Raw genomic sequence first — 23,624 nt, 5'->3', positions numbered from 1 at the left:
AATTGCTTAATATTCTTAGAATTTTTTTGCTATTTGAAAATGATGAATAAATACCAGATGAACAAGAGTTTACTGTATACAGAAAGCACTGCAATCATCAGCAGATCATTAATTCTCTTAATGAGTACAAGAAGTTCATAAGTAGGTACATACGTATATAACATCTGGTATTTTTAAAGATTGACAATGTCACAATGAAGCTGCAGTGTGCAACAAATAAGATCTTAGGTACTGAGGTCAGATCAGAGATTGTCATCCATATAAGGTAAGAATCCATTCATGGCACAAAGCAACATCTTCAGATGAAAATAAGATGAGAAAATGCTGTAAATACTCAGCAGCTTCCGAATGAAAACAGTAACAGTTGCAAAGAGCCATAAGCACCTTAGGCACCAAGATCCATGGAGTAGTGATACCAGTGATCCCTCTTTCTAGCCAAAGAATAGGGACTTCCAATGGAAAAAAATGAGGTGTTTTACAGCTCTAGAGTGGTCAGATTTGTAATTGCTGCCTGAATTTGGGAGTGGTCAAGCAGCGTTGTGTTTTGGCCCCATTCCTCTATTATTGTGAGCATGGGTCAATACTGAGGAAGGAATTGTGTAGCTTAAAACCAATGGTGTGACACTTTACCTTTCTGCCAGATTCAAAGAAGTAAGGCAGGGTAAATCATCTTCCATTTTGAGGCAACGAGGGTAGGTTACCCATAACTAACAAACCCATCTTTTAAGATACTATTGTGAAATGTAGATGTGTAATATAAATCCACATTGAATGTTTCCCACTTCCCATTTCAAGAGGGAGAGTGTAACGGAGTAAGAAGACATTTGCTTGGTGCTTTATTGTTCATTTTAAAATTAAAATGACTGCATGTTATCCATGAATAGTGGGCATATATGATTCAGAGGAAATTGAGCCCATAGCCTTTCCTCAGTAATTTTGCTTACTATTTTGCAGAGCTTGCAGAAATGCAATTTTGAGAACGGTTAAACAGGAATATCCTAATGGCCAGTCTGTCTCAGTATGAATATGTGACGTTTTATAGCATGTCTGGCTGGACCTCACCTGGAATGATGCTATGATGGCATGGTGGAATTTCCAGTTTATTAAAATGGCTGCAGGGGAAAGTCAAGTATCAGGGAGACAGTTTCCATGTGGGATTTAGGAGATTCCTGCATAAACTGGAAGATTTGATAACTAGGGATTTTATATATATGTTTGCCTTAATCCACATGACTTGGGACAAGGAACAGAATGTTAATGATAATTCAGGAAAAAAATAGCTCTTACAGTGGTTTGATTTGGACATGTGTTGTGTTTATCACATCCAGCTGTTATGATTCTATTCCCTACAATTTATTGTATTTATAGCCCCCATTGGCTTTCTATTTATAGTGTTTATCCCATAATTTTCAAGTCAAGAGAACTCTGTTACACAAGCCAAACTTGCTTAATTTCCCTAGTTAATGCTTTTCCAGTAAAATACAATATGTAAACATGCTGTCAAGAGTGCAGAACATGGATTAGCTAGCTTTTGGTAGTTGCTGATGGATTACATGCCATCCTTTTTGGCCTTGATGTCAAAAAAATGCATGCACCAATTGCATTTTATCATAGACTGATAAAGTTTACAGATTGATAGATACTGTCCACTGTACCAAACGGATTCACAATAGGAACAAGTTTCATTGCATACTGATGCACATTTCTTATCAGAAACATTGCATTTTTAAAATAATTTGAAAGTCAATGAAACAAATGGTATGTTAATCACTAAGGACACTTTTATAGGATATGCAAGATTAGATGAAACTTGGCAAACATATTATATAACTATCTCTTGCCAGCAAAGGCACGGCACAGTGGCACTGCCAGTAGAGCTACTGCCGCACAGCTCCAGTGTCTGGGTTCAATCCTGATCTCCAGTGCTGTCTGTGTGGAGCTTGGGTATTCTCCCTGTGGTCACATGGGTTTCCTTTGCTTTGGTTTCCTCCCACAGGCCAAAGACATGTGGGTTGATATGTCAATTGGCCACTATAAATTGCCCCTAGTGTGTAGGTGAGTGGCAGAACTTGAGAGAAAATATGGGAATGTAGGGAGCATAGAATAGGATTTGTGTAGGAGGGTGCTTGATAATGGATGTGGACTCAGTAGGCTGAAGAGCTCATTTTTGTGCTGTATGACTCCATGACTCCATGATAAAGATGCTGATATTGAACAAACCCACTTTGCCAACGTAAAAAAAGAACTTTTTCTGCTATATAATGGTAACAAATTATCATCATCTTAAAAGAAAACTACATCATGTAGCTCTCCAAATAACATCTCCTCTGCTAAGGGTGAACAAAGAAATGCTACCAATCAGCTTGTTTTTACAAAATCAGTGATGTGATTTTTCTGGTGGCTGGTGTTGTATTTCTGGGTTTCACAGTGACTTCTGCTAGAGAAAGCTATTTTGCAATTAGATGCTCTGTAGGTGGTATTGTTTCACCCGCTGTGTGGATGCAATATGGATTGACCATGTGTTCTCAATTTTGCACGTACAATCAAGATATTGGGAAAGGAAAATAAAAAGCAGCTGCTTATTATTACAGGTAGTGGGTCAGATTTTGCTTTCAAAGTATGTTGCGGTGAAAGACATTTGCTCTAATCTTTGTGTAAATTGATACAGCAAATTCAAGCAAGGGGAGGGTGTGCACTTAAATATAAACACCCTAAAAATGCTGCCTGTGTTGTAATACTCTTCTGTTACCTTTGCAAAAATTAATCTGCCTCACCTTTGAAATGCATTGGATGGTGAGAAATTGGTATATGTGTATGGCAGGTACAAATTAAATTAGCCACAAAGAGTTAAGTTTAGTAATTACAAATATACACATTTTTTAACAACGGGGTAGATTTTCTGAGGCACCAGCACTTCTGCCAGGGCTTATTCATGTTTTTTCTTGGAAGTCTGGAAGTCCAGCGCTGTTGAAGGCTTAAGCCAGCGATGATAGCTTCTGCCATGCTGCTTTGCCATTGCCTGCTTCTGTGCTCTGCCAGTGGACTCCACATGGAGTCCATCAGAACAGCATAAAATCCCACACACTACACCAATTTAACCGCAGCACTAGCACAGTAGACACATTGAAATCAATGAGAAGAAACAGATGTCCACAGCATGAACCTTTTTACTTGATTTAAATCAGTAAGGTTAGGTGGCTGTGTTTTAATTTACATTTTTAAATAATATTAATTTTTAATAGTTCCCAAGTCTTTTGGAATGTTTGTGAATATCAAAGACAATCAGAAACATTAGATTTCAATGATTGCTTTGAAAGTTCATGAGTATGGAGGTGGGGCCTTGTTGTTTGGCACCACATCCAGGCACTGACACTGGGAGGGAACCTGCCTTGCATTATGCTGCAGTGGGCCAGACCCATGTGTTGGGACTTGGTCTAGGACCTGGGAACAAACTGAAATAAATTGCCAGGTCCTAGGGCAAGCAGTAGCTGATCTCAGAGAAGCAGAAAATCTACCATATAGTCATAGTTGTTAAATATACCAAGCATCTTCTTTGGCACTGAAAATAAATGAGTTCAACCTTTGAAGCTCAGCTTTCAAGTGATAATTATTGTTGGAATTTTAAAGATGACATGATTCTAATTAAACTTCTTTGTAATTTTACTTTCTGACCTTTTCCTCTGAATTCAATCTTTCTATCCTCTCTTTATTTCGCTTTCTGTAATTGTTTTGACAACAAGTTTATGCACTCCAGTTTACACTTCCTTCTCTGTTCTTGGTGGTTTAATTCTCAGTCCTTCAATCAACAGGTTAAGGAGATATACAGTAGTTTTTCCCCTTGATTCAAGTGCCATATGTATGGTTTTCCTTGCTGCAGGATGATCACATGCACTTCCACCTTTACAACCTATATGTGAACAAAGATGGCCAATAAATGGCAGGCAACATTAAATGCCCTATCACTTCAAAATCTCTCATCACAAGATGGTGGTTGGTGATGACAGAGTTTTGTAATATAGTAAACCTGATGAATGGTGGGTGAATGACCTGAACTAGTTATGATTTCTCTTGCTGCAAAATCTGCCTCAGTATTCCCAGCACTTTCTGTTTTTTTTTATTATTTCAGCTTCCAGCCTCTCCAGTCTTCATTTTAATAACGTTTCTTCACCTGGCTTTTGTAAAACTCTTCTATAGCCTCTATTCTTGTTTCTTTACCCCATGTCACTATTGTTATTTTCTGTTTTTCAGAAAGCAGTGAAAACATAAAAAGTTTGTGGACTAAAGTAGGACTGAAGAACCAACTAGATGCTGTGAACTCACCATACTGAGGTTCATCCTATCAGTGAACTACATTTGTACAATGATTCCTTTGATAATCATGAAAAATATTCAGTGATTTTCTGAAATGCTTCTGTCATTGGACTAATGCTGGGAGCCCCATGAGCTGAAGTCATTCTGGTCACAGTTCATCACATTAACAGGTGTAGATACCCAAAGCATCATTTTCCAAAATATGCTGTCTCTCTCTCCCTATTAGAATAAATTGCTGTGTTAGCATATAAAATTTGCTCAAAGGTTTAATAGAACTTCATGGTTTATATCATGATATCTTGTTGAAATGAACATTTTGCAGATACTTAGGGAAGAGAATATCACTGAAGAGGGCCTTTTGATATTAAAGGCCCACTCCTCATTTTTACAGTTGTTCTTCACCATTAAAGACACAGAGAGAATTGAAACCCTCATCAATTAGTAAAAAATTAAAAACTGCCAACAATAGTGAAGGAACAAGTACCTACTGCTGACACTCAAAGTTGCATTTGCTATAGCCTCTACCACCAACCCACAACTTCCAGCGCATTATGTGGTGTGTGCCAGGAGTATCAAACAGAAAATTAGATGAGGTAACCTTGCTTTATGTGTGAAAAAGGAACCAACCAGCCTGGTTTGTTGCAGAAGGATCTCATTATCAATCCCTTAACATTGATAGCTACAATTCTCTGTTCATTTATTTTACAATCGGGTTCATTGTTTATGTGGAGCTGGGATCACATAGGTACCCAAGTGTATTCACTTTTACCTTACTGTTTGCAAGTACACCTGCTGTTTTAAAATAACATTTTTCATCTTATGTCTTTAAACTGATTTTTGAGTGAGTCATCCACAGTGCAGCATGAGCTAACTTACACAAAGCCAGTTTCCTTACGACATAGGGATGTGATGGATGTGAACTTGTTGTTAGAGACTACCTCAGAATTGCTACGGCAGAGCTCTGAATCCATTGCATTGAGCACTTCTGCTGTGATGGAGTTGGATGAATCCCTTTCTTGGCTGAGTTTCAAAAGAAAGCTGGGTTTGACAAAAGAAGGCAAAGTACGATGGACAGGCCATTTGAAAGCATTCACATCATGGCTGTGGGGTGGGGGAGAGGTATGGAGGGCAGGTAGAAGAATCTGGCTCTGAAGAACAATGACATCAGAGGCACTCCTTATCATCTTGAACCCAGCCATACGCATTGCTCTGGAATTGAACAATCTACGACAAATGAAAGCACTGTGGCTAATGCGTGAATATGCCTGAATGGTGCACTGCCAGTGGTCACCCACAAGTGCATATGAAGGAAGTAGAATCCTTTCCTGCTCTTGTAAACTTCTGAGTTTAAATGAAGGGCTTACATGGCCATACATGTGTAGTCATTATCTATAGTCAGTGGCTTCCCAGACCACGGGGAATCCTATAATCCTGCAGAGTTCTGTTACAGTTTGCTTGGGTCACCTCCAGCCATAGAGGAAATACACACAGTCATTCCTCAGAGCATGTGGAGCCTCAAGTAACCAAATCTCCACTCCACTTATGTGGCATATGGCAGTGAAAGACATTATGCTTCTTCATCTTAATGTGTTGTTAACAATGAAACTTTGGGACTTCAATAAGATGCACATTAACACAACAGCTAGAAATAGAATCATGAAACAATATTGTCCAATTAAATGACATGCAGCAGCCAGCAAAATCCCATTGGCATAAGAATTAAGTACTACTGTGGCAACCGGTTGCCCAGACAATGCAGCCCAGTGGATTCTTTCCTCTCTGAGAACACAGATTATCTCTTTGGGAATGTCTAGCTTCCTCATCTACTTGTCTTGGTTAGATGAATATGTGAAGCACCTGAGTAGTTAGGGTTTCAAGTACTCTCCACATATCCCTGTTCCTCCCATTCCTCTCTCCTGCAGTAGTTGAAATTCCTCAGCTTGGCCTCATCTCCATCTTCAATTTCTCCTCCAGACACCTAGCAAGGTCAATGTGACAATACAGTCCCTTTTCAAATGTAAAAACAGAAAATGCTGGAAACACTCAGGAGGTCAGACAGCATCTGTGGAAAGTGAAACAATTAACATTGCAGGGACCCTTTGTCAGAACTGGGGAAGAGAGAAAAACAAGCTAGTTTTCAGTAGCAGAGAAAGTGGGGGAAAGATGTGTAGAACAGAGAAAATGTCTCTGGTAGGGTGAGACCAGATGGATTAATGGCAGCAGTTAGAGTGGCAGTGAAAAGCCATTGTACTTCTTCGTCTTAATGTGTTGTTAACGGTGAAACTTTGAGACTTTAATATGATACACATTAACACAACAGCTAGAAATAGAATCATGAAACAATATTGTCTAATTGCTGCTTCTGTGGGCTTTTCATTGATTTCACTGTTGTGCCCATAAGGACTCCCCTTAATAAACTGGGTGTTTTCTTGAACTTCCACTCCCTCAATGAGCAGATTGTTGTGGAACATGAGAAGAATTTTGTCATGCTGACTGCCCTGTTTCTGAGAAGCACACATGACTCCTTCATTCTTACAGAGTCAATGTTGCTGCACATTTCCTATAGCTGTCACTGCATCAGTAGATGGATCCTGGAAAACAGGGGCTTCCTTCTCCCTTTTGGGAACTCTCCAACCTCACTGGCTGAGCACAGATACAATGAGAGCCTTTGCAAGTACAAGGAAAGTAGTGAAAAATGGCATTGTCTCCTTAAGATGTGCTTCCCTGCTTGCGTCATCTGGGATCCACCTGCAGATCACATCAGACGAACACAGAGACTTCATCATTGTGTGCTGCATACTGCACAATCTTGTCAATGTAGATAGCTGCCAGTGCTAAAGGAAGAGCAGCAAGTGTACCCAAAGCCGAAGGGCCTTGATGTGTATGCTTGGGGGTAGCAGGGGCTGAAGGTACAGGAGGAAGAGGAAGGATCCTAGGGGATGTCCACCTTTGACCACCAAGGATATAACAGATTCCCTAAGAGAGAGGTAATTTTCATAAGAAGTGTGGAAACCAATTCAGACCAAGTGACCCTCTCATGACTATGATCCTTAGCACTGATATTGTACCAATAATTAGCTGGAAGAGGCCAGATATCATATAAAATCCCTTCATATCCTGCTCTGAAGGTCAACTTGGACTGAATATAACACTTGAATGAATAGATCATTGCTCAAGTTACTGAATGACTTGCTACAACATATCTGTATGCCTGAAGAGTGGTACCTTGCTTAACAAACTCAGACCTCCACTTTAAAAACACATTTTCTGTGAGCATCTCTCCTTGGCAGGTGTGAGCAGTGGTGTACAGATCACCCTGGAATATCTTGGGTGATCATGACATTTCTTTCTACATTGTTCCTCGGTGCAGGGCTTCATATTCCTCGGGGAGTTTACTGCAGTCACTTTCTGCAAGGCTCTTCTTATGGTGGACCTGGGAGATCTCCATAGTACACACAACAGATCTTCTGGCAAGTGGTTTGTTGACCAGGAGTTGCATGTTTCTCTAAGTGAATGTGGGAGCTTTCTCTCTCTAAACTCCAGCTTTTCTCTTCTTTGCCTCTGTTGAAGCCAATTTGTGTGGTCTACCGTACAGAATGTGCCTTTGAGGGCTGATGTTGTTTTCTGAATGCTCTGCAGAAGATACCAGAAATTATATGAGGTTCCTTCAGGCATTGTACAATTTCCTTCTTTAGTGCTTACTCCTAGATCCAAACCACAGTTTCAAGTTAGATTTTGGACAATTTCTCAATTTTACTTGTAAGGGACTTGATTAGGCATCAGTGCTAAACATAGCCATGGTTCATGCACCCAAAAAAAGGTGCAATCCAATTTCAAGGCAAACATTTAGCCAGTCTCAATCAGAATATGAACGAGAGCTAAGGAAAGCTTTAAGTGGTGTTGGCAATCGTTATGATTGACATTATTCCTGTTCAGTCAGCTGCTGTTAGCAGAGGTCATTAGTTGCAGCAATAAATGACAGAAAGCCACGTAACTTCTTCATTGATGCTGAGAGGACAAGTTATTTGGTTGTCAGATGCTTAATCATTCTTGAGGCCACGATCCTCAGCACAAGACTAAACTCCTTGACCAATGTACAGTAAAAGTGGGCTAACCAGGCATGGTTGAAGTCAGCTTGGCCACCTCAGTGGTTCTCTTGCATTTTAACTGCTGGCACTGTAACAGGAAAATTGGCTCCCTTAGTTCAATGGAATGAAAACAATTCAGGAGCATGTAGTAAGACCAAGAGCAATAAAACCAATCTAACATGGCTTTATGTAATATTGGTTATGCCTAATAAATCTCTTGGAATTCCTCGTGGGTTCTTCAGAGTTAATGAAGTAGTTATATGATTGATGTGGTAAGGAAAATATTTAAAGATGTAGATCATGCCAAAAAGCAACCAAGCCTGAAGATGTAATCAAAAAAGATCTGCAGATATCCAACAAAAAGTGAAAAACTACAGGCAACATTAAGTTCGTCCTGACAAGTGTTATAATTCAATTGTTAAAATCATTTGTTTTGTCAGTCACTTTTTAACATATCCCACAGTTGGGAGAGGTGGGGTGGGGAGACTGATGGTATAGTGAGCTGATTAAATTCAGTGAAAATGCATTTGGAAGCCTGTGATTTCTATGTTGATGTCAGGCATGTTCAGTTTTGTATGTGTAATCCCCCTGGAGAGCTAGTTAACAAGCAAACACATGCATTAAAATTATATTTTAACTGGAATGTAAATTTAACAGCACTCACACAGGTTGCCTTTTTTAAGCTCACCATTGAAAGCCAGGCAGAAAAATTGAATTTTATTTTATGGGGATCATTAAAGTCAGCATACAATAACCATAAACACTCACTGCTCTTAGCTGTTTTCTTACCTACAACTGGGAAAAAGTTTATTAAGTGTTCTTGCACCAAGAGGCTAATTTGGACAGTATGAAAAGAGTGAGACTAAAAATCAGAATGGAGTGTGCCAAGGCTGCTTTAGTTTAGGTTTTGATTGCAGATCATCACAGCAACAGAAGTCTACATTCCATGCACTTCTCGTTAACCAGGATTATGTGTAAATCCCAAAGGCTAGTGAGATCAGGGAGGGGTATGGTGATATTTTAGGGCATGTTGATATCAAGGTGCTGGGTCTCTTGAAGAACTTTAAGATGGATAAGTCTCCAGGGTCTGATGGGATCTATCCCAGGTTATTGAGAGAGGCAAAAGAAGAGATTGCTGGAACATTGACAGAATCTATGTTTCCTCTTTAGTCACAGGTGAGGCCCCAGAGGACTAGAGAATAGCCAATGTTGTTCCTTTGTTCAAGAAGGAAAAAAGGGATAATCTAGCTAATGTAAGGCTGGTGAGCATCCAGAAAAGCATGGTCATACAAGGGAAAGTCAACATGGCTTTTTGGGGGTAGAGATCATGTCTTACAAACTTGATTGAGTTTTTTGAGGAGGTGATGAAGATGAGGGTAGGGCAGTGGATGTTATCTTCATGGACTTTAGTAAAGCATTAGACAAGGTCCCTCATGGTAGGCTGATCCAGAAGATTAAGGCATATGGGATCCACGGTGACTTGGTAGGTTTGATTCAAAATTGGCTTGGCCATAGAAGACAGAGAGTAGTGGTGGTGGGGTGTTATTCTGACTGGAGGGCAGTGATCAGTGATGTTCCACATGGATCACTGCTGGGACCTCTGTTGTACAGAAATTTGTGGAGTTATGGAAGGCAAGGAAGGTTGTCAAAAAATTCAGCAGGATAGAGATCAGTTGGAAGTATGGGTGGAGAAATGGCTGATGGAGTTTAATCTGGATGAGTGTGAGGTGTTACACTTTGGGAGGTCAAATGCAAGAAGAAAGTATACAGTAAATGACAGGACTCTTAGGAGCATTGATGTTTAGAGGAATCTTGAGGTACACATCCATAGCTCCCAGTAAGTGAAGACACAAGTAGATAGGGTGGTAAAGAAGGTATACAGCATACTTGCCTTCATCAGTTGAGGCATTGAATATAAAAGTTGGCAAGTCATGTTGCATTGTATAAAGCTTTGGTTAGGCCACATTTGGACTATTTGGTGCAGTTCTAGTCACTGCATTACAGGAAGGATGTAAAGGTTTTGGAAAGGGTGCAGAAGAGGTTCACCAGAATGTTGCCTGGATTAGAAAGTATTGGCTATAAGGAGAGGTTGGACAAACTTGGATTGTTTTCTCTAGAGCGTCTGAGGCTGAGGGCTGACTGGATAGAAGAGTATAAAATTATGAGAGGCATAGATAGGTAGGTAGAGTCTATTTCCTAAGGTGAAAAAGTCAAATACTAGAGGGCAAAGCTTTAAGGTGAGAGGGAGAAAGTGTAAAGGTGATTTACGAGGCAAGTTTTTTACACAGACTCATAGGTGCCTGAAACATGCTGCCAGGGGAGGTGCTGGAAGCAGATTCAATAGCAATGTTTAAGAGGCATTTAGACAGGTGCATGAACAAGTCAAGTCAAGTTTAGAATGGAGGAATATAGACCATATGAAGGCAGATGGAATTAATTTAAATTGGCATCATGGGGCACAGATATAACGGGCTGAAAGGCCTGTTCCAGCACTGTACTGTTCAATGTTCTGTGTGCTGTTCCATCAATACACTTCTGGCAGGGGAATAGGAAGGGGGAACACGGACTTTCAGAGAGTTGCCATAATATTTTAATCCTGCACCATTCCAAACTCCCTGACTTTTTTATACATAGGAATAGCTGCTGGAAGACAAAGAAGACCCTCTTGAAACTTGACTCATGGCTTAAGTGAGCAGCACTAGGCTGGTACAATGACAGCCACGTAACACCAGACGAGTCACCGAGAAAGTGATCAATGTGCTCAAGATGAACCTTGGTGCCTGGGAGGATCCAATGGCCCTGCAGCAGTCATCAGCCTCAATGTGGTGGTGGTATACAGTAATTAGCTATGTGCAACATGGATCAGAACTGTGGGAGGAACAGAGTACTGAGTTCTACCTCATCTGCCGACAAATCCTGGAGAAGCAAGATAAATGAAGGTTCCAGCCCAATGTAGCACTATCGCATATAGCTGCAAGGTTCAGTTAGTAATCACTGCTGGATACATCAGTCACATCCAACATCAACTCTCCTCTGAGGGTTATTCTCCCAACTTGCCCCCCACCCAACATGGCCTGCCTCAAATTCTACTACCATACAACAGTCCTGTTAGCAATCATCAATCGTTGCACAGTTCCCGCGGGTGCTTGTCATTGTATGCATTTATCCACGACCAGCCAGCTGAAGGGATGACTTGCCACCTTGTAATCAAGAACTGGCAATGTAGGAAAGTGGTGCAAAGTAATATTGTTTATGTAATTATACTAAATTAGGGAACAATGACAAATACCCAGGTGCAATTGCAAAGCATCACTCATCCCCCTCCTACAGCAGAAGTAAAAGAAGACTGCTTAGATCTCTGCTCTGCTGGCTGAACACCTCTGGATGTTAGAGCCTGTGATGACCCCACCAAAGATTGCCCCAGCTGCATCTGAGTGCTTCGAGTGGCCATAATCCCTTTTGACACCATCCCTGCAGTGGCCAGCTGCACTGTGTTTATGAACAGCCGAGCAGGATTTGGTCATACTTTGTTACTCTGAAGGACTGTGAAAGGTGCCTATCATCCATTTTAAGGTGCTTGATAGACACTGCACAGCCAAGGACAACATGGACTTGCTTGGTTGCTCCACTGAAGTGCTTAACCCATCTATGGAAGAAGATATCCTCACAATGCACCGTGACAACAATGAGTTCATGCTTGAGGGAGACTCTCTGTTACGTCTGTGAACATGAGCAATGTATGCCAGTACAACTGATTTTCTGTTTCCCCTTGCTGATTGTGGCTTGCACCAGTGGTCCTTTGATACACAGTCTTGGGCTAGCTGAGCAGAGCTTGAAAAGGTTCTTGCCTACTGAATGGTTCTCTCCATTGATACCACAACCTTCACTTGCTCAACTGTCAACTGCGATTCACATGGTGAAATCCCTTACAGCTGCCTAATTTGACCCTTCGCCTGGTGCCCGGGAGTTTCATGATGGCATGTGCTCAGATGTAATCAGCCCCTCTCGTGAGGATTTCTATCTGTGCTCCACTGACTCGCACTGCTCACAGAAAGTACACAAGAGGACAGAAACTTGATGAAGAAAATGTGTTGCATGTACTGCAGAAATTGGGTCGGCATTGCCAAGTGTTGTATGATACCTGGGTTTTGGAATTTAATTCTGTTACTGGGAGACTAGCCTGAACATTCTAACTTCTCCATATCCAATGGTCAATTCGCCTGATGCCCTCATTTTCTTCTTTGCTGTTGTCAGTTCCAAAATCCGGAGAGGACCACATTCAGTTCTCTTGCACCTCTTCCCCTGCAACAGGGAAAAAAAGATCTGTTCAACCCGACAGACTCAATGTACTTTCAAGGAGAAGAATCAAATTATAAAAAGATCAGACTGTACAGATGTGGGAGATAAATCGGTGTGATGTGCACCCAAGGAGATGGAGGAGTGTACTAGAGAGCTAAATTAATGTGAAGAGTAATGTGATGGGGTAAGCTTAACAAGGTGGAGTGAGGGAGTGTGGTGATCTGCACAATGGGATGTGAGTAATTAACATGATCCGGCTAAGTTATTCGAGCAGTTTCTCCAATAAATTAAGGAACAGGGAACAATGCTGCATTGTTGCAGCAGATGGCTTGTGTCTTGTTACTGGGGAAGAAAATCTCTCTCTGCCTCTTCATTTAGTCCATTAGTACATCAAGTGATGAATTGTTAAATTGACTTGCAGCCCTTACAATCCAGAATCCATCATGAAACTATTTGTCTCTTTGTGCAATTTTGTTAATCCTCCAAATTCTCTTCACTGTTAACTTATCTATAGCTGGGTGTTAAAAATACTGAGAGGCTAACATTATGTGCTTTGGAAATTGGGAGACTAAACATCAGAATGGATAGCGTCATGGCTGCTTTAGGTTGGATTTTAGGTGAAGGGCAAGATGGTCACCAGAGGCGGTAAAAGCCTGCATGCCATGCACCTCTGATCAACCGGGGTTATTAGATGCTTTTGCAAAAATAGTACTCAAAGGTTTTACCACCAATGAATCCTGTACCAACAACATTACTTGAAAGAGACTAACAGAGAGGCTGGACCAGAAATACAAACAGTTGCAAGGGGCAAAGATTATTGAAGGGCCAACTATAATGGCTTCAGTTTGATATTCTCTTGCAGAATTTTTTGACTCAGCATTAAACTGTTGCCAGAATAACAATTTGGTATCACAGTGATAATTACTGTCCTTGAGAGGAGTGGGAAGATTAAGGATGGGTGTGATCCTAATGTATAAAAGCAGATCCTATATCTGAGGACAATGCCATCGCAGTGACTGTGGAGGTGAGGAAGAAGAGAGGGCCACAGAAGGATGCCTGAGGACTTCAAAAATGATGCAGCTGTATCAGGAAGAACAGCCAAGGCTAGAGTTGTGATGGCTTAGTTGTTATAGGTAAAAGAAGTACCAGAATTGAATGGATAGATGGAGTAGCTTAATCACATCAAATTATGGTGTGGCTGTGGATGTGAAAGGATTGTCCAACTATTAATATGTAAAGCAGGCACAATAGAATTGGAGAGCTGACTGAACCGAATGAAAATAATTGCCATAATGTGCTGTTTTGTAGAACTTGGCAGGAAGATGGTTCAAAATAAGCTTTCTGTCACCTCATACACTCATCCTCAGTTTCTTTGTTTAAGTGAATTCATTTTAATTGCCTGGAATGAACATTAGCTGCTATTTTTCTTGTTTGAACTGTTCTATTTATAGGTATGCAAAAACTCTATTATTATTGTACAGAGGAAGCAATTTAAGGAGAATTACTAATTGTTACTGAGTCCCAAATAGCTTTCCACCTTTTTATGTTGGTGATATTTCTTTATCATGAACGATTCACATAGATAATTTCAGTTTTAGCATGCTCCTTCTGATTTGTACCCTACCATACTGGACTGCAGGCAGATTTTATGTAGTTGCAATTCTATAGCTCCTTTTATAATATTGAGAGCTTTATAGACAATGATGCACTTCTATCAATAGCCACTGCTGTAGTTTAAGAAATCCAAGCAGCTAATTTCCGTGGTGCCAAAAGCAGCTGAAAGACATTAGAACCTGGTATTGGTATTGGTTTATTATTGTCACATGTACTGAGATACAATGAAAAGCATTTGTTTGTGTGCTATCCAAACAGATCATGTCATACATAAATACGTCAAGATAGTAAAAATAATTCAGAGTGCAGAATATGGTGTTGTAGTTTCAGAGAAAGTGCACTGCAGGTAGACAATAGGAGCATGAATGGACTGCCTGGTGGTTCACTATTCTGGATTACTTTCTCCATGGATATGATAACTCTTGATAAAGATCACCTCATGATCTTTCCAAGATCTCTGCGGGTGGAAGCAAGGGGGATGTAGAGCAGGGTGAACTATTGGAGGAAGTCAACTCCCAACCTGCAGCAGCAGTGACTAGGACTATAATGTATCAAGAGTTATAGCATATGGTACACTGATTGCTTAAAGGTACACAGACCCTTATATTAGAATCATCTTGGCATATCTGGACAGATCATGAAATTTCTTCCAGGATTATTTGCTGGTGTAGGGATTTTCAGTAGTCATCCCGAACTGTCCTTATGATGGATGTGGCAGGTCTCTTGGCTGCCCCCCATTCACCTTCCTAGCAGCATGTATCTCACTGAACAAGACATGCATGTTCCTTCAAATGATTGTGGGAGCCAACTTCTTCTCCCCTGCAGCCTCTGTCTCAGGGCAGCTGTGCTGCTGCTCTCTGACTACCATGGGGAGTGTGTCTTTAAGAGCTAATGCCTTTTTGTGATTGCAGCATAGCAAAGCTTTGGCAGCTCATTCGAATTGGGAATTGCACTTACCTCTGGGTGCTAACACTGCCCTAACACTGTTTCAAATGTATTCTTGAGGAACTTTGCAGTTTTCTGTAGGAGACATGATTTGGCACTAGCGCTAAACGCAATGCTATTTTAGTGCATAGGAGAAATCCAATTTCTAGGCTCGCATCCTCATTGCACATGAATTTCTTACTGAAGAGCAGTTGCAATGTCTGTGCACAATCAAGAGTTTCCTAATTCTCTGCTCAGCTCACTAATATATAGTAATTCTGTATATTACTGTGGAGACTGTAAAAGCAGAAGCCCCTAGCAAGTTTACTGAACTTAGTGCTTGTGGTTTGGCATCTGAGGTGCAAGCACATTAATCTTTGCAGACAGAGGGTTAGATTATATATTAAAGGTTTGCATTTTCTCAGAATTGTCAACCTCTGGAAGAGATTATTGCTGCATGTGGTGAGCAGTTCCCACAGTTTTAAAAAGGTTGTTGGATGAAATCCTGAAAGAGAAACATTTCCAATTATAAGGGTAAATTGACAGTTGGTTGGAATTAGCTGGATTTGTGGATTACCACAGTCCTCTGGAGATTGGTTGCCACAGACCTCGTCTTTATTCCTTTTTTGTCTCTTCAATGAGATTACGTGATTAGGGGTGAATCAAGAGTATGCATGGCTGTACCATGTCTGGGTGGGTTTGGGGACAGGATTTTCTTTTCCTGTTTGTTTTTCCAGTAGTTCATATGAATTTCAGTTCACTGAACTAAACGAAACAGATTGTTGAATCTAAATCTTGGAACTTTCCACTCAGTAACACAATGGGACTACCATCACCCAATAATACTGTGGGAATGCAGTCACATTATTTAAATGTGCTGATGGTGCTTCACATATGGAGAATGTATAGCTCTTGGCAACCATCTTGGCAAATGCAGTTCTTGGCAGCTATCCACCTTTATTCCAAAAGTGCAGACAGATTTATGGTTTAGAAGCGTATTCCGCTTTGATGTTATCTTACTGTTTTCTTGGACCATTAACAGAGAAGGAACATATTCAAACACACAAGACAATGTGCATATTACTTTTTCTCTAGCTTGTGAATAAGATGGCCTCTGGTCAAGATCTGTTGCTGCTACTTGATACAATATTCTTTGGTAATAAGATTTTGGATAGTGAGATTTTATTTGAAACGTCAGATCATGGCCATTTTGACCAAGTAGCTCAGCCTCTGCTGATGCACATTCTGATGCTATTATTTCTCTTCAGTACCAATAGACACAGAATGGTGGTCAGCAGAATTTCATCAGACCTCAATTACCATTGGCTCAGCTAACAACCACATTTGGCAGATAAGGTATGGCATTAAGATCATGTGAATAACGGTGGGAATTAAATTCAAGAATTTCACGAACTGAACAAAAGTATAATAGAGTAGATAAACATGTAGTTACTACTTTTAACTATCATGCAGGCTCTTGGATTTGGAAAAAGAGAAATGGGTCCACCATCGATTATCTGCTTAAATGGATATTGGGCTCCAACAGTGGTGTACCTTCCAACTGATTTTCCACTTTGTAAACCTTGAACTGTATGCACATCCATCTGAGACACTCAAGAGAATAATTAGCTGAATGTGTGTCATTTCACACATCAGAAGCTCTTATGGCTGATTTTCTTCTGAGACGGTTGCTTGGTTACCAGAGGAAATTTAAATATAATAGTTTCTTGAAGGTTGTCATAATCTCCTAACATGGCATTCCAACTGTCCTTAGAAACATAAATCATTTTTCTATGTAAAGATGGTTTGTAAGAATATTATTATTTCACATTTTAGTGATTGTTAAGCTAAAATTATTCATGAGCTATAAATTTTGAGGAGAACATTTTAATTAAGTATTTGCAACTTTGTGTCTTTAGGGAGAAGTAATGCACAAAGGTTTGTTTTAACTTTCACACAAATAATGCCATATTGCATATTTAATAGGTTGGCATGCTATATTAGCAAATAAATGAAGAATGTTCTCCATGCCTCTTTTCATGTTTGCTCTTAATGTCTCCAATTTTACTAGATTAGAATAATCTTAATTCCTTATTTCTTATATATTAAAAAATGAGTAACATTTGAACATGTGCATGACACCAACAGGAGGAGCCATTTTGGATGAAAGATCATCAAGCTGAAACCGCAACTCTTGTTTTTCTTTCCACTGACACTGTCTGAGTGTTAAAAGTTTCCAGCAATTTTTGTCACTTAAAATTAAGGAAAATTGTTCAACAGTTTTGTTGACAGTAACTTATTTTTTGGAATTCTGTATTTTATGTTCCTTTCAAGTACTGACAAAATTGAAGTGGGAAATTAAATGTGAAAAGCAATATTTTGTTTTCATTTACAGTATCTCATTTGATAAAAGGAAAATGTATTTGTTCTTTAGTCATTTTATAATCATATTTCTTTTTGATTTACTTTTGTCATAAAATTATCCCTTCCATTTTCTCAAGATTTATCTTATTTGGTACAATATAGCTAATGTATTATCCCACTGTTATGTTGATTTACTACTGCCACTTGACTAATGTAATTAATTTCTTACCGAAGGTACCACATAAATGCATTAGTTTGTAAAAGGGATTGCACTTTTTTAGGTCAATTTCCAATTTTCCTACGACCCGCTGTAATTCACTTATGTATAAATTGTTTGTTTTACATTGCGCTTGTTGTTGTTTAAAACATTGTCCATTTTGTACCCCCCACTGCAAATTGAGTTTATCCCAAATAAATCCAAAATGTTGATATATAGTTTCTTTGGTTTCTTTTGGTTTCTTTTATTTTCCATTACTGCTTAGGTACTCAGTAGGTATGTCAAAAGCCAGCCTCCACTGTTGTGTTCTATTTCCAGATCAACTTCCCTTGTGATTTTTATTTAAGTGGATGAGAGAGGATTAAGCCTGGTGTAACTATACCTGTAGTAAGAGTGGCTTGACTGGACCTACATTATTGGAGCTGGATGGCTGTGCAGTCTTTGTGAAGTAAAAGAAAATTTTATGCAGACCATCCAGATACTGACAGAATAGTGTGGCTTCCCATCATGCCCTGATGTTCTGTGTTCTGTGGATGTACAAGCTAGATGTGTGTGTGTGTGTGTGTATATTTGTGTGTGTATCTGCATGCATGTGTGTGTGTGTGTGTGTATGTGTGTGTGTGTGTGTATTTGTGTGTGTATCTGCATGCATGTGTGTATGTGCCTGCATGTGTGTATGTGCCTGCATGTGTGTGTGTGTGTGTGTGTATGTGTGTGTGTGTGTGTGTGTGTGTGTGTGTGTGTGAGAGAGAGAGAGAGCTGAAAGAGAGAGAGAGAGAGAGATGAGAGATGAGAAACATGCTGTGGCATTTAATTCTCCACAGTGTAAAATAGAGGCTTCTTAAATCTGTGAATGTTATGAAGAGCTTTTATTGACCTATAATAGTGTTTTGTGTGCACATGACAAAGGTTTAGTGGTTCAACAGCAAAAAGAAACAAGCGTAAGGAGATTCAAGTGTTTTTATTTCTTGCCTATCATGTACCCAATTGTAACCACTGAAATTGTAATGGATCATCTGAAAAATTGTGAAAACTGAGAAATTGTGACCAAGTAACATTAAAATTGTATGAAACAGCTAATACTGTCGCCAGAAAGGGAAGAAAGCTGAAGTACTGTTTCCTTAGGCCAAGGTGGGAGGGCAGTGTGAAAACAGTGTTAGATCATAGAGAAAGCTACAGTTTCCATTGCTTGTGGCAATGGGGTTTCCCCTTAAAAGTGGGACCTCTCAGTCACATATTTACAGGAGTCAGTTTACGCAAACTGTTCACTCACTAGCGGCTGTTGGCAGATGGATCACTGAGACAGAGATTTATGGTAGTCAGGACAAGAGGGGGAGCTGGTCACTCATCAAAAGATGATGGTAGGGAGATCACTACAACAAAGGCTGCAGGTAGGAGGAGGGTGAACTGGTCATTCACAGGAAATCATTTCTTATGGGATCCTTGAGTCAAGAGGGTATCCTTGCCCTGGCTACATCAAGATTGCTGTAATCGAAACCTCCAAAAAGTCACTTTTCAACAGAATAAGGAATTTACTGAAAAATCCTTAGTCAGCACTTGGCATAATCACATTACTGACCTATTGTAAACATAGAGGACAAGGGCAGACTCTTGTCCTATATTGGTATTGATACATATTCATCTGTACTGTGTCCCATACCAACCAACAGGTTTGCCACCCATGCACTTGATGTTAATGTAACAGATTAATAGAATGACCTTTAAAGATGTTACTGAGAACATTTTGAGGAAGGAAGGAAAATAACCAGAAGTTGGACTCCATCCAATGACATTGTAAAAAAATAATTAAGATGCTGCATTCTTAGGTTAATATGAGGCGTGTTATATAATGCAGGTGGGAAGGCTTCAGCTTCCTGAGGGATGGGGACCACTTGTAGGATGGCAGGGAAAAATTCAAAGTGGAAAAGTTCTGTCTCAACAAAACTGGGACTGTTGACTTTATGGGAAGGATAATGAGTGCTGAAGGGCATGTAGGGAACTAATTTGGCAGGGGCATGGCCAGGATGAAAATGAGACAAGCAAAATAATGTGCAGAAAAAACTGGGAGAGACAAACAGTATGGAAGTAAAGAATAGTTCGGGAAGAAGAGCAATCACATAGAGGCCAACTGCAAGGTGGTCTCAGCTGAGTCTGGAGTGCATGTGCCTGAATTCATGGGCAAGGTAAATAAGGTGGCTGAACTGCAGGAACAAGTTATCTCTTGTGTCCATGATTTAATGGCAATAACTAGAGAAGCAGTACATTGACACTTTGAGATAAAAATGCTCTGCTTTTCATGAGTCAGGCTTTCAGTTGCCAAAGGACTTAGTGCTGGATTTCCTTCTGTAAACCTTTCTGTCTCTGTATAAATGATTCCTCCTTTGAGATTCCCCTTAAAACCTACCAAGGTTTTATCATCTACCTAAATATCTCCTTCCAGCTCTTTGTCTAATTCCTCTGGTTTTCTGAGCAAAAGTATAATTTGAGCCCTGGCCATGGTGCTTGGAGTACACATAGCAGTATTGCATTTTACCTTCACTAATGATATCATCAAAGCACTTCAGTTAAATTCATACTTGTGTTATTTGCATAAGATGGAATGTAAAAACTTGCAGAAAGCAGGTGGAAGTGGTATATAACAAATTGTGCCTCAGGAAAGCCTTTAAGTTCTTCATGTATCGATATAATGAAAATTCAAGTTTAAATCCTTCTAGCCATCATTAAAGCACATCAAGCTCTGGATGTTTAACAAAATAGGGTTGAGAAAGCTTTTTTTTTCTTTTTAATAAACACTTCTGAAGCCCTTATAAGCGTTCACATGTGTCGACAATTCAATTCTATTCTTGGGAATGAGAAGCTGTTAAACAAAAAAAAACAGAAGGCAACATGAGTGCATTAAATATTATGGCTTGAAGTTGGTCTGTACTGAAGTAGTATTGCAGAATCTTGGAAGCCTACGACACTGAAGGAGGTTGTTCAGCTCATCATGTCTCTCTACTCCTTCCACCTATTACCACAAATCTACTTTCCCTACTAATTGACCTTACTGCCAATGGAAAGAGGTCCTTCCTGCACATCTTCTCTGAGCTTCTCATAATTTGTACACCTCAATCCAAAGAAAATAATCTTGGCCCAGTCAATTTCTCCTGATAATTCTCCAGTTCTGGCTGTATTCTTAGTGACCCCTGCACCTTCTCCAGTGCCATCACATCCTTTCTGGTGACCAAATGGTGACCAAGACCAACTATTCCTAACTAATACTTTACATAGTTCTAGCAAGATCTCCTTACTGTTAAATTCCAAGCTTAGCTAAAAAGTCAGGAATCCCATACACAAAATTAATCCCCTTATACATCTGTCTTTCTTTTTCAAGGATCTGTTAACTTTTTGTCCCAGCATATATCATGTATTTCTTTGCCTTATTTGCATTACCTTACACTTTCACACTGAATATCATTAGTTGTTATAGTGCTCATTTAACCAGTCCTTTGATATTTTTCTGCAATCTAGTACTTCTTCACTATTAATCACACTGCCAAGTTTGGTTTTGTCACCAAATTTCTTAATCAGGGCCTAAAATTAGGACCACTTCATTAACATATATCACGAGAAGCAAAGGACTGAGGATTGAATGCTGCAGAACTTTACTACACACAGCCCTCCAGTCATTGAAACTTTTGCTGACCATTGTCCTTTTACTTTCTCCCACCATGCCAACTTAAACCAACTTGCCACTTTCCCTTGCATCCCAGAGGCTTTTACATCAGTAATCAATCTGCCATTTGGGTCTTCGCCAAACACCTTGCTAAAATCCATGCAGACTACTTCAAATGCACTTCCCTATTTGTTACCAGTACAGAAAATATAATTGGTGGATTGGTGTTTTATATGGTGTCAATGTCATGTTGATGAGTTGAATGAGTTTAGACAAAGGTACCTTAGGAACAGCACAAAAAAAGTCAAAGAAATATCTATGTTGTGATGTTTCAGAATAAAAGCACTGTAAATCAATTATTTTGAAATAGGACATAGAACAGTACAACACAATACAGGCCCTTCAGCCCAGAATGTTGTGTCGACCTCTAAACCTTGTCTAAGACTATCTAACTCCTTCCTCTCACATATCCCCCTATTTTAAATTCCTAGATATGCTTATCTAGTAATCTCTTGAATTTGACCAATGTACCTGCCTCCATCACCACCCCAGGCAGTGCATTCCATGCCCCAACCACTCTCTGGGTAAAAAACCTTCCTCTGATATCTCCCTTGAACTTCACACCCATTACTTTAAAGCCATGCCCTCTTGTATTGAGCATTGGTGCCCTGGGAAAGAGGCACTGGCTGTCCACTCTATCTATTCCTCTTAATATTTTATACACCTCTATCATGTCTCCTCTCATCCTCCTTCTCTCCAAAGAGTAAAGCCCCAGCTCCCTTAGTTTCTCCTCATAATGCATACTCTCTAAACCAGGCAGCATCCTGGTAAATCTCCTCTGCACCCTTTCCAACGCTTCCACATCCTTCCTATAATGAGGTGACCAGAATTGGACACAGTACTCTAAGTGTGGTCTAACCAGAATTTTATAGAACTGCATCATTACCTCATCGCTCTTAAACTCAATCCAACGATTTATGAAAGCTAAAATCCCCTAAGCTTTCTTAACTACCCTATCCACCTATGAGGTGACTTTCAGGGATCTGTGGATATGGACAACCATATCCCTCTGCTCCTCCACACTACCAAGAATCCTGCCATTAACTTTGTACCCTGCCTTGGAGTTTGTCCTTCCAAAGTGTACCACCTCACACTTCTCTGGATTGAACTCCATCTGCTACCTCTCAGCCCAGCTCTGCATTCTATCAATATCCCTCTGCAATCTTAGACAATCCCCTACACTCTCCACTACACCACCAATCTTTGTGTCATCTGCAAACTTGCCAACTCACCCTTCTACCCCCTCATCCAAGTCATTAATAAAAATCACGAAAAGCAGAGGTCCCAGAACCGATCCTTGTGGGACACTGGTCGTCACAGCCCTCTAATCTGAATGCACAACCCTCTGCTTTCTGCAGGCAAGGCAATTCTGAATCCACACGGTCAAGCTTCCCTGGATCCCATATCCTCTGACCTTCTGAAGAAGCCTACCATGTGGAACCTTGTCAAACGTTGTATATGTTCTCATACAAAACATGCTGAGCTTATTTCATTGTTGTTCCTACAGGTTCCAGAATTTTTCAAGACAATTTTCCCTTATAAATAAGAGTACAAATGCAGCTTCAGATTATAAAACATTTATTTACTTGGGATGAACACAGCTAATTTTTTTTCTTGTGATAGACTGTGAATATATTTGTGACATTTATTAGCCTAACATTGCTATTCTGGAGTTATCATTGATTTGTTTAATGAAATACATAAATCTCAAACCAGAAGTATTTTCCATTTTAGATTTCAAACTGCCAGACGAGCCACTCATGGACAGAGATGAAAGGCCTATTGATTCAGCACTACTTCATAGTGCTCATGAAAAAACTCTTGCTCTATGTTAAATTCATCCTCACTTATTGTGCCCAGACCAAATGCTTGCCACGAACAACGCTGAGAACATCTTAACATGATAAATAAATAATGCAGTATTAAATCAAACTATTTTCCTAAGTGACATTAATTTAAAAAATTTGGAAACATAGAGGTAAATGATAATTCACTTATTTCCCAACTACTTTATTGCATCCCCAGGAATGGTAATGCATTCTATCTAGCCATCATGAGTGTGATCCAGAATTATTCCCCCTGTCAAACAGGT

The sequence above is a fragment of the Pristis pectinata genome, chromosome 9 (genome assembly GCF_009764475.1).
Source record: "Pristis pectinata isolate sPriPec2 chromosome 9, sPriPec2.1.pri, whole genome shotgun sequence".
NCBI classification, from domain to species: Eukaryota; Metazoa; Chordata; class Chondrichthyes; order Rhinopristiformes; family Pristidae; genus Pristis; species Pristis pectinata.
This window is presented reverse-complemented; position numbering follows the sequence as displayed.